This window comes from Magallana gigas, chromosome 7, assembly GCF_963853765.1.
Source record: "Magallana gigas chromosome 7, xbMagGiga1.1, whole genome shotgun sequence".
Lineage (NCBI taxonomy): Eukaryota > Metazoa > Mollusca > Bivalvia > Ostreida > Ostreidae > Magallana > Magallana gigas.
In genome coordinates this window covers 4,621,375-4,633,065 of record NC_088859.1, presented here as the reverse complement: position 1 = coordinate 4,633,065, position 11,691 = coordinate 4,621,375, and positions in this window count along the sequence as shown.

The following is an 11,691-nucleotide window of genomic DNA, read 5'->3' as shown; positions in this document are numbered from 1 at the left end:
GATGTTTAGCATGATTCTACTGTGGACATTAGGCTCCGACATCCGCCTGTCAGAAGATTATGACGTCACCAACTGTACACGAAACCGATTGTTGTCTAACAAAGAAATGATTAATTTGTAACTAATATGTGAATTGTGAGTGTGTAGAAACAGTGTCTCATCAAACACTGTCCAATTTGTGGTCAGCAAGCATACGAATAATTTCTATAAAAAAGATTCTTGCTAATATATTTTTTAAACTCTGCAATTGAGCTGCCCATATGGCGATATATTTTTTTGTTTTATCAAATATTCTATTCAGTTTTTACTCCTAATCATGGTATATATCTGATAAAATGAAAATTAAATAGAGGTACCTTAAAGGATTAAGTGCGTCATGACTTGTCAGGTTTTTTTTTCAGATTTGGAAGGATGGTCTTTGAAGTTGGTCCTTTTTATCAATTACATGTATCTTCGTCATATGCCATTTTTGAAACATGAAGAGTTTAACATACGTAAATGTATACATGACTTGTCAGGTCATGTGGACCGATTCATTTGAGTTGGGTTGTGGATTTCCTGTTATATCTGCACTGATGCGAACAGTTTACAAATCCAAAGCAGATTCAGGGTTCTATTCAGCCAATCCATATCTAATGATAGATGAAGTTTCTCAATGACTCATAATAAGCATATAAAAAGACAATTTTTACCTTTCATTAGCGTAAGACAAGGGGTTGGTTTTCTTCTTCTTTTATTATGGATTATGGCAAATATCTTACGTTTTTTTCGTAATTGTTTTTTATATATATATTTTTTTATAAATTACTCTTGCATGGGAGAATTCGTGGAAAGAAATGTCATCAGATCATACTGAATGTTTACGGGGACATACGACAGTTTTCATTTGTCATTAACACTTTTTTTATATAATTACGAAAGGTATAATATGGCGCGGGGGGATGGTCACCTGGACAGTTTTTATCCCTGGTCTCAAGTGCTGGTCTTGCTGAGTTGAACTCGTGTATCATGGTTTGAAAAAAAAATATTAATCAAAAAAAATATTCAATGCGAAATATCATAATCATGCATTGTATGTCTGCAGAATGTGTGAAAAAATAACAAAGCAAAAAAAAAACAAAAAAAAACCGTAACCCTTGCCTCATTTCTTGATAATTTTGTACTTGAATCTCATAGATGGTTTGAATCCGTAATGCCCGAAGCAGCGGCGTTTTCAATCTTTCCCCGGCATTGATAAATCAGGAGAACGCAGGAAAGGAGAGAAGGCGGTCTAAGTTATGGAACTTGTGCCCAATACCAACTGTTTTTTTTGTACAATAAAAATATGTTCAAATCAAACGCAGGAAAACCCTCATTTGTCACATAAAATATTTCCTCTACGAGGTTAAACAATGAGAAGGTGGGAAGGCCATTTATGTAGAATATGCAAATATTTTACGACAAAAAATGATTCTATGCATGATTGATTTTAGTAAGGACATTATAAGGACCGATTTGTGAAGGGTTTTTTTTTTTAACCTTTTTTAAGCCTGATGGTCGCATATTTCTGTGTGTAAAATTTCCAAGGTTTTCAATGTTTACTTTTTTCTTTTTTATCAACTCTTATTATTAATAATTATATAATATTTTATGATAAATTCCTACAATGCTTTATTCTTTTACAATTTATGCACAATGGCAACCTTCATATGCCAAACAACGTTTTAATTTTCTTGAAAAAATATTTAACTGTTTCATTGAGCTTGATTTCATGAATAGGACCACAAAAAGAAGAATATTAAAAAAAGTAAGTACGTGGTTAGTTAAACGAACAAAGGTATGCGCAATGAAAACGAACATGCCCACTTTAAATATGGTACATGTTTAAGAATATGATAGGGAAGTCATTTATACAGTTACTCCTGTATGTTCATGAAAGGAAAGAAATCGGCCATATGGTTATATGTTTGTGCTTGTTTCTTCATCATATTATGACAGCATGTAAAATTGCCATTAAATATACAGTAACTTCAAAACTTCTTTGCAATATGCGTGGAACATGCATGCTGGTGTGCGTATGAACATTTCCGTGCATTACATATTAATTACATCTACTTCATCGACTTTGTTAAAACACGTGTAATAGGAGTACCGAAAACATTATACGAGCAAAAAATATGTATTATGTTTGACATATTACACATTATAAATTACACAATGATAATGTATGGCATGTAAAAAATTTAATTATGGCGGTGAGCGGTCGGTGCTATACAGAGCATCGACTTCCTTTGTCTTGGTATCGATAGCAATTAAAAGCATGTGTTCAGGGCTCGGAATTATGTCACTTGTATGATTGGAAATATGATACAGGTCTATGCAACTCTATGCCGGAAATTAGCTTTTGCTAAAGATCTAGCTATGTATCGCAGGTTTTAATACGAAAATTCCGACATAATATCCGAAGGGCTTCGAGATGATTAAAATTCAATAATAATAATGAATCAAAGTACACGTGTATTAGTTGGGCGGGCGGTGGGAAGGAAACCACGGACAGCATTGGATTATTCTGATTTTGCAAATATTTGAAAATCCGATGAAAAATGTGTGCGCAATAGAAATTTGCTGATCAAATGTGATACATGTTAATTCTTTTAAATTGTTACATATTGTGTGATTTAGCCTCTGATTTTGTCTGAGGTCGGTTGAGGGGGGAGGGGCTATCCACCTGGTGGTGACAGACCCCCTGCCCTGTCGTTACCCTGTTCACACAGCATTCTGACATCATCCACATCATCTCCTGTCGGACTCTATGACAAGTGCCCCTTCCCGGCGTTCTCAGAGTGGTCACCTGATCAGAATCCTCTAACGAGTAAATTCCTTACGCCAAGATATGCCACTTCGTTAACTGAACATTCGTAATAAAAATGGCCCCGACAGACCCCTCGTGGCACCAAAGAGACTGCCTGGCCTATATCTTTCATGCCATGGTCGGGAGAACTGGGTTAAGGAGTAGCCCTGGAAAATTTCCTTTATATGCATACATGTATATACTTAAATATCAATACTGAAGAAGAGAAATCAATGTTTAATTGATTCATGCTTATCGCTATATTTTTTTCTTAATGTGGAACCCACAATTAGGTTTATAAGATTAATGTCAAAGCATCAAAGCATGCATCTGAAAGGTTAATTGCTTTCTCTATTCTCGTAAATGAAACTGTAATAAACAGTGAGCCTGGCTGACCTTGTGTTACTTACATACAGACCAAGAACACTCTCCATTAATGAGAAGAGGGTTTTTTTGGGAAAATATGCGAAAAACACTGTTCGTATTAAGTTATTCAATAAATCATGTATGCATGCGTTACATCAAAACCGTATTGGTTTTTCAGGTTGTATTTCTTGTTTTTGAAATAACGTTGTCATAGAAATGAAGTGAACTGTAAATAAATCAATCAATCAGTCAATTAATTAATAAGTTAATAAAGAGAAAAAAGAACAATCCGATTATTAATTAGTTAAATGAAAATTAAGAATAACAAAATAATAATGTCAATTTTGGGAGTTGATTTTAATCAACTCTCCTATGCAGTTACTCTAGCAAACCGAAACTGAAACAGTGTTTGAACCTAAGCACAAATCATCACCGCTGACAAGAGTTAGTTCTTGAAAATAATCGATAAATTCGATGTAATGTATGGTGAAGCATTTTTTTAAAGGAGACATATTTATAAATACCTAAGATATAGTCAGATTTTAAATAGTACGAACGATTTAGAAGTTTTTTGCAGTCGTATGTATTCCTACGCCAGAGTTCAATATAGTCTCGTTCAACCACCGGCTGTCTCCGTACATCTCCGACAAGCAGAGAGTCAGTCTATATTTAGAGGTCGCATCATCAAGCTATCACGTGGCCTGGTATCTCTTCCTTTCGGAGATTAACGGAGATAGCCGAGCATCTGGTTGAGTGATCTAGAGTTCATTATTGGTTGGATCCATACACTTTTTTGAAATATTTCGAATACCGATACATAGTTTGATGAAATCAATTCTATTTTTAAATTTTACACAACATGATTCATAGGAGGTTTTCTCGAAATTCTTGTCGGAAAAGTAAAAAAATCCATTTTATAAAAATGTGCGCAATTCAAATAGAGATTATAAACTACTTGCCAAGCAAAATAACATATCGTTGATTTTAAGATAAATAATTATCGATAAAATCAACTCTCGTCAGTACTTCACTACTTTGATTTAACTTTACCTCTCCTTCTTAACTCAAAATTGTTTGTAAATTTGCCATTTTGCAAAAGGAAAAAAAACTTACAATAATAAAAATCAGCAAGCTAGCATTTATTTTTAGCACAACTTTTGAACGGTATAAACATCTCATAGTGCTCAAAGACTGAACATTGTGTGCGCATAGGTAAACGTACAAAAATCTGACGAGAACAGATATGACAACAACTGGTCAAATCTTATGTAAATATGAATAATAATAGGCAGACACGTGAAGTTGTGGTGTTAGCGGCCAACAGAATAGTTCTGTGATAGGGGACAGTCAGGGATGGTTCTGTTATAATGGTGGTAACACCAAACGGTCGCTCTGGCCGGGTGTCCATCTCATGGTCACCTCGTCACGTGTTGCTGCTTTGTCCTCGGGTGAGGCGAGGACTAATTTGTAACCGTACGCCTTCACAGCTCTCCAGATTCACCAAGCCGACCCTACACCCAGGGAGGTGTCATTTTAATCCGATTCCAGCCTTTTGTCACCACTCCGTGGCCAGGTGTACAGATCGATATCAGGCTGGACATTACCTGCCTCTGTTAATCATCACAGTGATGTAAAGAATCAGGGGTATACCGAAAGCAGTACATATTTATAGAATATAGCTATACCGAGAGAACAGCGATGCATACAAAGAAATGCTAACAGTTGTAACAAAAATTCGGTAATGCATACAAAGTGTCATGTTGTAAATTTACTAGGTAGGTGTAAATACAATATTTACAACATGACGAGTAAATTTGTTATGAAACCCTCCCAGTAAATTCAAAATTCAATCATGACACATTGACATTGTATAAAAAAGGAAGTGCAAGAATCCAGAGGTATACAGAAATTATGTAGTTTTATATAGATATAATCCAGGATATACAGAAATAAGTAAGATATACAGATTGCAACGGAATGCAGAGAATAGGGGTATAGAGAAAGAAGGGTAAAATAAAAATTAATGCATTCAAGGAATCAGATGAATTAAAAAAGGATTACATTCACACACCGCATTACATATATATATAACAGCATCAAATTACATGAATCAGCATTTATTAATGCATGTGCATTCAAAGCCCGACAAGATTCAAACTAAAAGCTATACGCATACACCGCAATATATTTAATCATATGTATGGGGAAAGTAATACATTCAAATATATACAACATTCACACACATCAATACACATCAATCATAAGCTGTTATTATTAGATGGAGTGAGGGTTAGTAGGGTAAACCGTTTGACAAAACAAATGTCTCTGTAGGATGTGCTGTTTTGTAATAGTTTGCTCGACATGTTGTTTTATAAAACACAAATTAAACATGTACCTTTGCAAAATGTGTTGTTTTACAATCAGATTTCTAAGGTTGTTGTATAAACTGCAGCAGCGCCACACAGCCGCATGTACATCTATAAAGTATAGCTATAATCTGGTTTAACACCAAGATATGTACATCTATGTAGTAAATGTCATCAAGTTTAACAGCAAGATATTTGCCTCTATATAGTAGCTGTGATCTGGTGTAACAGCAAGATCAACCCAATCAGCTTATTTATCCAAATCTTTGCAATGAATTTTTTTCTCATTGTAAATATGTTATTTTTTTAGAGAGACTTTCATTTGAAATGACAAGGTAAAAACCCAGGAGAGAAAGTTTACCCCACCCGAGCGACCGATCGATTTGCTGCTTTGAGATGAAGTCTGTTCATCCAATTTAACAGAAGTATCTAATTATTTTCTTGTCTTTTCTATCAGATCGGTCCAATTGACAAAAGCAGCCGGGGAGGGTTCTATGTCAGAAATTAATAGCGGCTCATTTCAATATTGGAGAAACTGGAACATATTCAGTTCAACAATTTATATATTTCCCAATTTTCCCAAACAACTATAAAAAAATGTATTCATTATGCTTTTCGAACAAAAAATGAAAAGGAAAGATTTTTCAAACATGACTTAATCGTCACTTTATTTTGTTTTCACTAGACTAGATATAGATTTAATTGATCAGAGTTATGGCTATAATGTTGATCATGAGATATTTAAAAGCTATTTCTGTAATTCTACAGGAATTTTAACAAGTGGGAGATACCGTACAGTGTTAATGTGTTTATTTGTGTGATAACGGTTTCTTATGACAGCTTTGCTTGTCATTTTGTCTAAGCACAATTTTTGACAACCCTCCCCCTTATATACTGGCATTTTATGAGAATTGGTCTTCGCTCATAAAGATAAATCAGTTAATTTGTTCTCAGCAAGTCTGTGTGTATTTTGCAATATTTTATATAATTAATCATGAAAGAGAATGCAAGTGTTTTGGAACCCAATGTCACATTCTCTTACATTAGTATTTAAGAATATTTTCCCCCCAAAAGAATATATGCTATATCGTATAATAAATACATGATAATAAATAAGTTGTCGTTGCCAGTTTTTTCCATGCTAGCTCAATAAATAGGAAAATGTAAAGTCATGTACCACGTGACCAGTGCATAATGTTTCACAATATGTACAGGAAGAAAACGGAGCATGTTTTATAAACAAAATGATGATAAAAAAAAGTTATCCAAAAACGCCTGTGCAAATTTACAGCAAAATATAGGAATGACACAGAAAGAAGGGGGATTGATGAAATAAAGAGAAATACAAAGAAATGAAATCCACATAAATACACAGTATCAATGTGCCAAACACACAGAGAATGAAGAATTGATAAAATACTCAAAAATGGAGGGATCGATACATGTATGTTATAAGGAACGATTAATGCATCCGTATTGGAAGCAGCATACAGAAAAAATATATAATAGCGTTGATATCATACATTCTATAGCAATACAGGAAAGGTATATCATATAAAGAAATATAAAATTCACATATTACACACAAAAATATGATTGATGCGCATCATTAAGAAATACGGTATTGATACACCATACAAAGAACAGAAGGATCAGTGTATCGCATCGAGAAATAAAAGAATTTGTGGATCACACTGAAAATGAATTGATACAACCGTAGCGAAATAAGGAACTTGTAAGTGACGTTTTGGAACATCAAAAGGATATGTATATCATAAAGGGAATTGCAGGATCCATACAACCTACTAAAGAATCTACGGTTCATACGATAGAGGCTTTGTACATCACACATAAACATATCCAAAGAATTGACACGGGGAAGTAAACGGTTGTTGTCTCCAAAAGGATTGATACGTAAATAAAACAGGGATAACACAAGTAGTTAAAGAATATGCATATTACGTTATTTTAATTTTTTTATCTATTATGTACATACAGGTATACACAATGTTCATCGAACAACAGGTAACATATCTACATTCTCTCCACTTAAATTAACACACACTAAGCTGTTAAAAGTACGCCATATTAATTTTGCATCTTTTCGTGTTTGATTTCATTGCAAACTAACATTTTTCAAAAAAGTTTCTAAAAGGTCACTTCTTAATTGATTGTAAAAACAGCTACATTGACTTACTTTATATTTCATTTTTTTTCTTCAAAATATCAAAATATTTTAACATTTTAACATTTAATATTCCTAAAGAACAGCAAGATTTTCGGCGTTATTGTTCCAAAATATATACACACTGCAGTTGAGTTTAAGGGAACTTAAAGGAAAATTATAAGCATTAAATAAGAAAATAGAATACAATATCATACCTTTGAATGTAAATTACAATATTGTATTTCAGTATTTTAAGTTATTTTTTTAATTAGCTTACAAAGACATGACAGATGGATATTTTAAACCAAAAAGTAATGGAACAAGGCAAATTAAATATGACGTACATATTTGAAATTTAATTGTACTTGTAATTTACAAGCAGCACATTGATGCATACTATATTGTTACATTCTAAAATTTTCAATAAAAAATGTTTTGTTTTAAGTTTATCAAAACATGACTTATATATTGAATAAAATATTGATATACATGTAGATATAGAGGTTAGTATATTCCGCAGTGAGATAGATAACCCTGACTAAGTAACTTCTTTACTTCTTTAACCCGTCAGATGGTGTCCAATGCTGACATAAAGCTTACAAACACGTAACAATAGTGGCAAGATTACAGACACAGAATACGGGCAAGATTACGGACACAGAATACGGGCAAGATTACGGACACAGAATACGGGCAAGATTACGGACACAGAGTTAGGGGCCTATTTTGAAAAAAGTGTTGAGAAAATAGAGTATGAGCAACGTTGTGGATGCATTGTCCACTGCAGCGATCAACTGATAGACTTGGAGTCAGGCTCTGTGATAGCCATTGTTGTTCACATGTTTTTACTCTGTCCCGAGTTTTTGCTTCTATCACTTTTTGTTTGATATTTCGATAATCATAAATACCTTTGTGATCAAACTACGTTCATCCACTAATATGAAAAATGTCTAGATTATCTGTTTTGAAAGCCCCCCCCCCCCCCCCCCCCACCGCTTCAGGTTTTAATACACACCCAAAAAATAGAAAGTGTACGGGGATTTTGCATTGCATCAGCCATTAATAAGCCCGGATGATATAGTTGAAAAATTGCGCGAGGTATCCCGAGTACTTCCGAATGGAGAAAACATTGGATGTAAGCATTTCCCATTATAAATAAATGATAATTTTTCAATGAAGATATCTTGGATATATTCCCTTTTATCGATTTCAACTGTATTTCTTTCACAGGTATGTGTATTTTTATTAAAAATCACCAAAAAGTGATGGAAGTAATAACTTGGGACAGACTATAGATCCATAGTGGTCAACATTACACGCCCCTAGACGACGATGGTAATGATTATGACGATTATGACGATATGATGCAACTACAACAAAACAACACCCGTTTAAATTGTTTGATATTGGACAAAATCATTTTTTTAAAGATTTTCACTTGCATGGGCTGGATCATTGTTACCTTTTTAAGACTTTATTGATACACATAAAGAGCCCTGTATCAAGATTAGGGAAAATAATGAAATCTAAAGCTAAGATATTTAGAATGTTCTTTACTAAATGATAGGTTATAGCTGGAAACAAAAATATTAAATATTAAAGTAGATATGATAAGTAATTTGATGATCGATCTACCCAGCCTACATCCTTAAATCTTTCATTTCATTGAAATTCAACAACAATGTTTAAAAACAATATCAGTTTTCAAAAACCCTGTGAAACCATCAGTTCAACTTGGCACAGCAATTGTGAAACCCTGCTCCTAACATATGAAACAAAATTGTAATACTAAATCAAAAAAATACAAAAGGAACGAGGTCCTATATGTCAATTATATGTTCAAAAGCGTGAAAATTGGTTTCCAATATATACCGGTATTCAGTGGTATCAACATTTTGCCGCGATAAATAAAACCCGGGATTCAGGAAACCTACAATAAAAGTTCCAGACGGAGTCCTTGTGAAGTGAAGTACAGGTGTGTCACACTCTGTCGTATATAGATATAAAAGACAAAGTGAGCCCGCTGAAACTGCTTCCATCGATCTAAACTCTATTGTATCTTGTCAGTAGGTTGAGGTGCACGCCTTGATTGTACATCTACACACAATTTAACAATGGCTGACGGAACAAAATTTCAATTTAACTTTTCTTGTTTTTCGTCTTCAAGCCTTTTTTCTTCTTAAAACTAGTTTTTTCCCTTTTCCAATTATTATTTAAAAATCATACATTCTGTACTAAGAAGAAGATAATAAGAAAAAATTGTTCTCAATGATATCGTTTTTTATCTCCGAGTGGGGATGTTTTGACAAGAGTTAGGTATGAATTAATACCACTATAGTTACAGAAACTATTAAACATTATGTATCTTACGATCCTAGAAAAAAACATATTGAATCTGAAAAGGATAGGGTTAATGAATTCAAGTGAACAGAAATCTAATTTAAGATGTTCGGGTTTTTTTGCCATTCCAAACCAAACAGTTTTGCATTATCTGGTTTCTTGGTCCGTTTTCAGTACAACGTCCTACAGTTTACTGTGACTTCTGATTTGTAAAGGGTCTAGCCACACAACACAAAAACAACGACTTCGTACTCACGGAGATCTGATGACGTCAGAAGGATCCCCCTCTCCTGGTTCCACGTGTATATTGGTGTGCAGGGACTGTCAAAGCTGGTCTTGCCGAAATATTTACGTGTATTCTCAAGCAATAACAGCTTTAAAGTGATATTTACCCAAGAATACTCGCCAGTAGCTCGGCTCTGGGTGGCTGGACTGTGTTTGACTGATGGTGGCGGGGACCCACACACGGTCTGGGCCTGGCGCGTGGTGCCTCGTGCTGATGAAGAATGATGGCGGTTTGCTGTCGATCACGGCAGTCCTAAGTGTCGTCTGCTGTGTCGGTGAGTAGGGTGTGGCCTGGTGTGGAGTCTGCGCTCTCTCATTCTCCGACAGCTTATTGGAAATGAATGAAACAGAACGCCAGCTTTCTGATGTATTGTTCCCAATAACAATCATCGTGAATTGTAATACGATACCCGACTTTCCATATCCTCCGATATTACCTATACCAGGAGGACAAATCACACAGTGACTTAATACCCCGATTACTGAGGGCTAGGCCGAGTTTTTTCTAGAATTTCTTGTCGAGTGTCGCATGTCTTGAAGTAAAGAAGATTACGACCAAGACTTACACTGTGCTGTTTTACTTCAGCTCATAAAATGTGCTATCAATTACAATATTTTGGAACCCTATGGCATCCGTCACCTGACGCACGTGTGCGCGAGCGATGACATACCCTGGTTAGTTAGGGTCCCTGTCCAACGTTTACTCCTCAGATTTCACTTCTCCCTCAGAAATTCTTTTACTGGTAATTGTACATTTAATGAGATAGTTAAGGATGTAGTTATAGGTATTGATCTTCCGATGTGGCCAAATAAAAAAAAGAAGACAGTCCTACGCTTGTAACCAAACGCCACGTTGAAAAAAAAGAGAAAAAACACGGCGTCTCGCGCTCAAAAAAAAACCTCGATCACGTGCATCAAAAAACAGACGACTAAATATTATCTAGATATTATCTAAATAAATTATTATATTGTGCTATATTTACAACATAGCTTATCATCATTTTTTTCTTCCTTTTTTTTTTTGGGGGGGGGGGGTGGTCCTTTCTAATAATAAAATATTCATGGTTTTTTTTAAAAATAAAATAGTCATGTTGTGTATGAAATACTATAGTAGCCGTATGACGTTGTATACAATATAGTCATAATGTATATTTTATTTGTTACAATAATTATATCAGACAGGTTACCAGTGATTCTTCATTTAGACTTCGTCTAAATAATTGTTTTCTAGAGTTAGGGGCAAAATGACTTGTAGATGTATTTCTTTCAGAGTTCTTTAAGAGTTCATAAAATGAGTGTTTTAAACATATAACGACGAGATTGAATTGGTCATATTT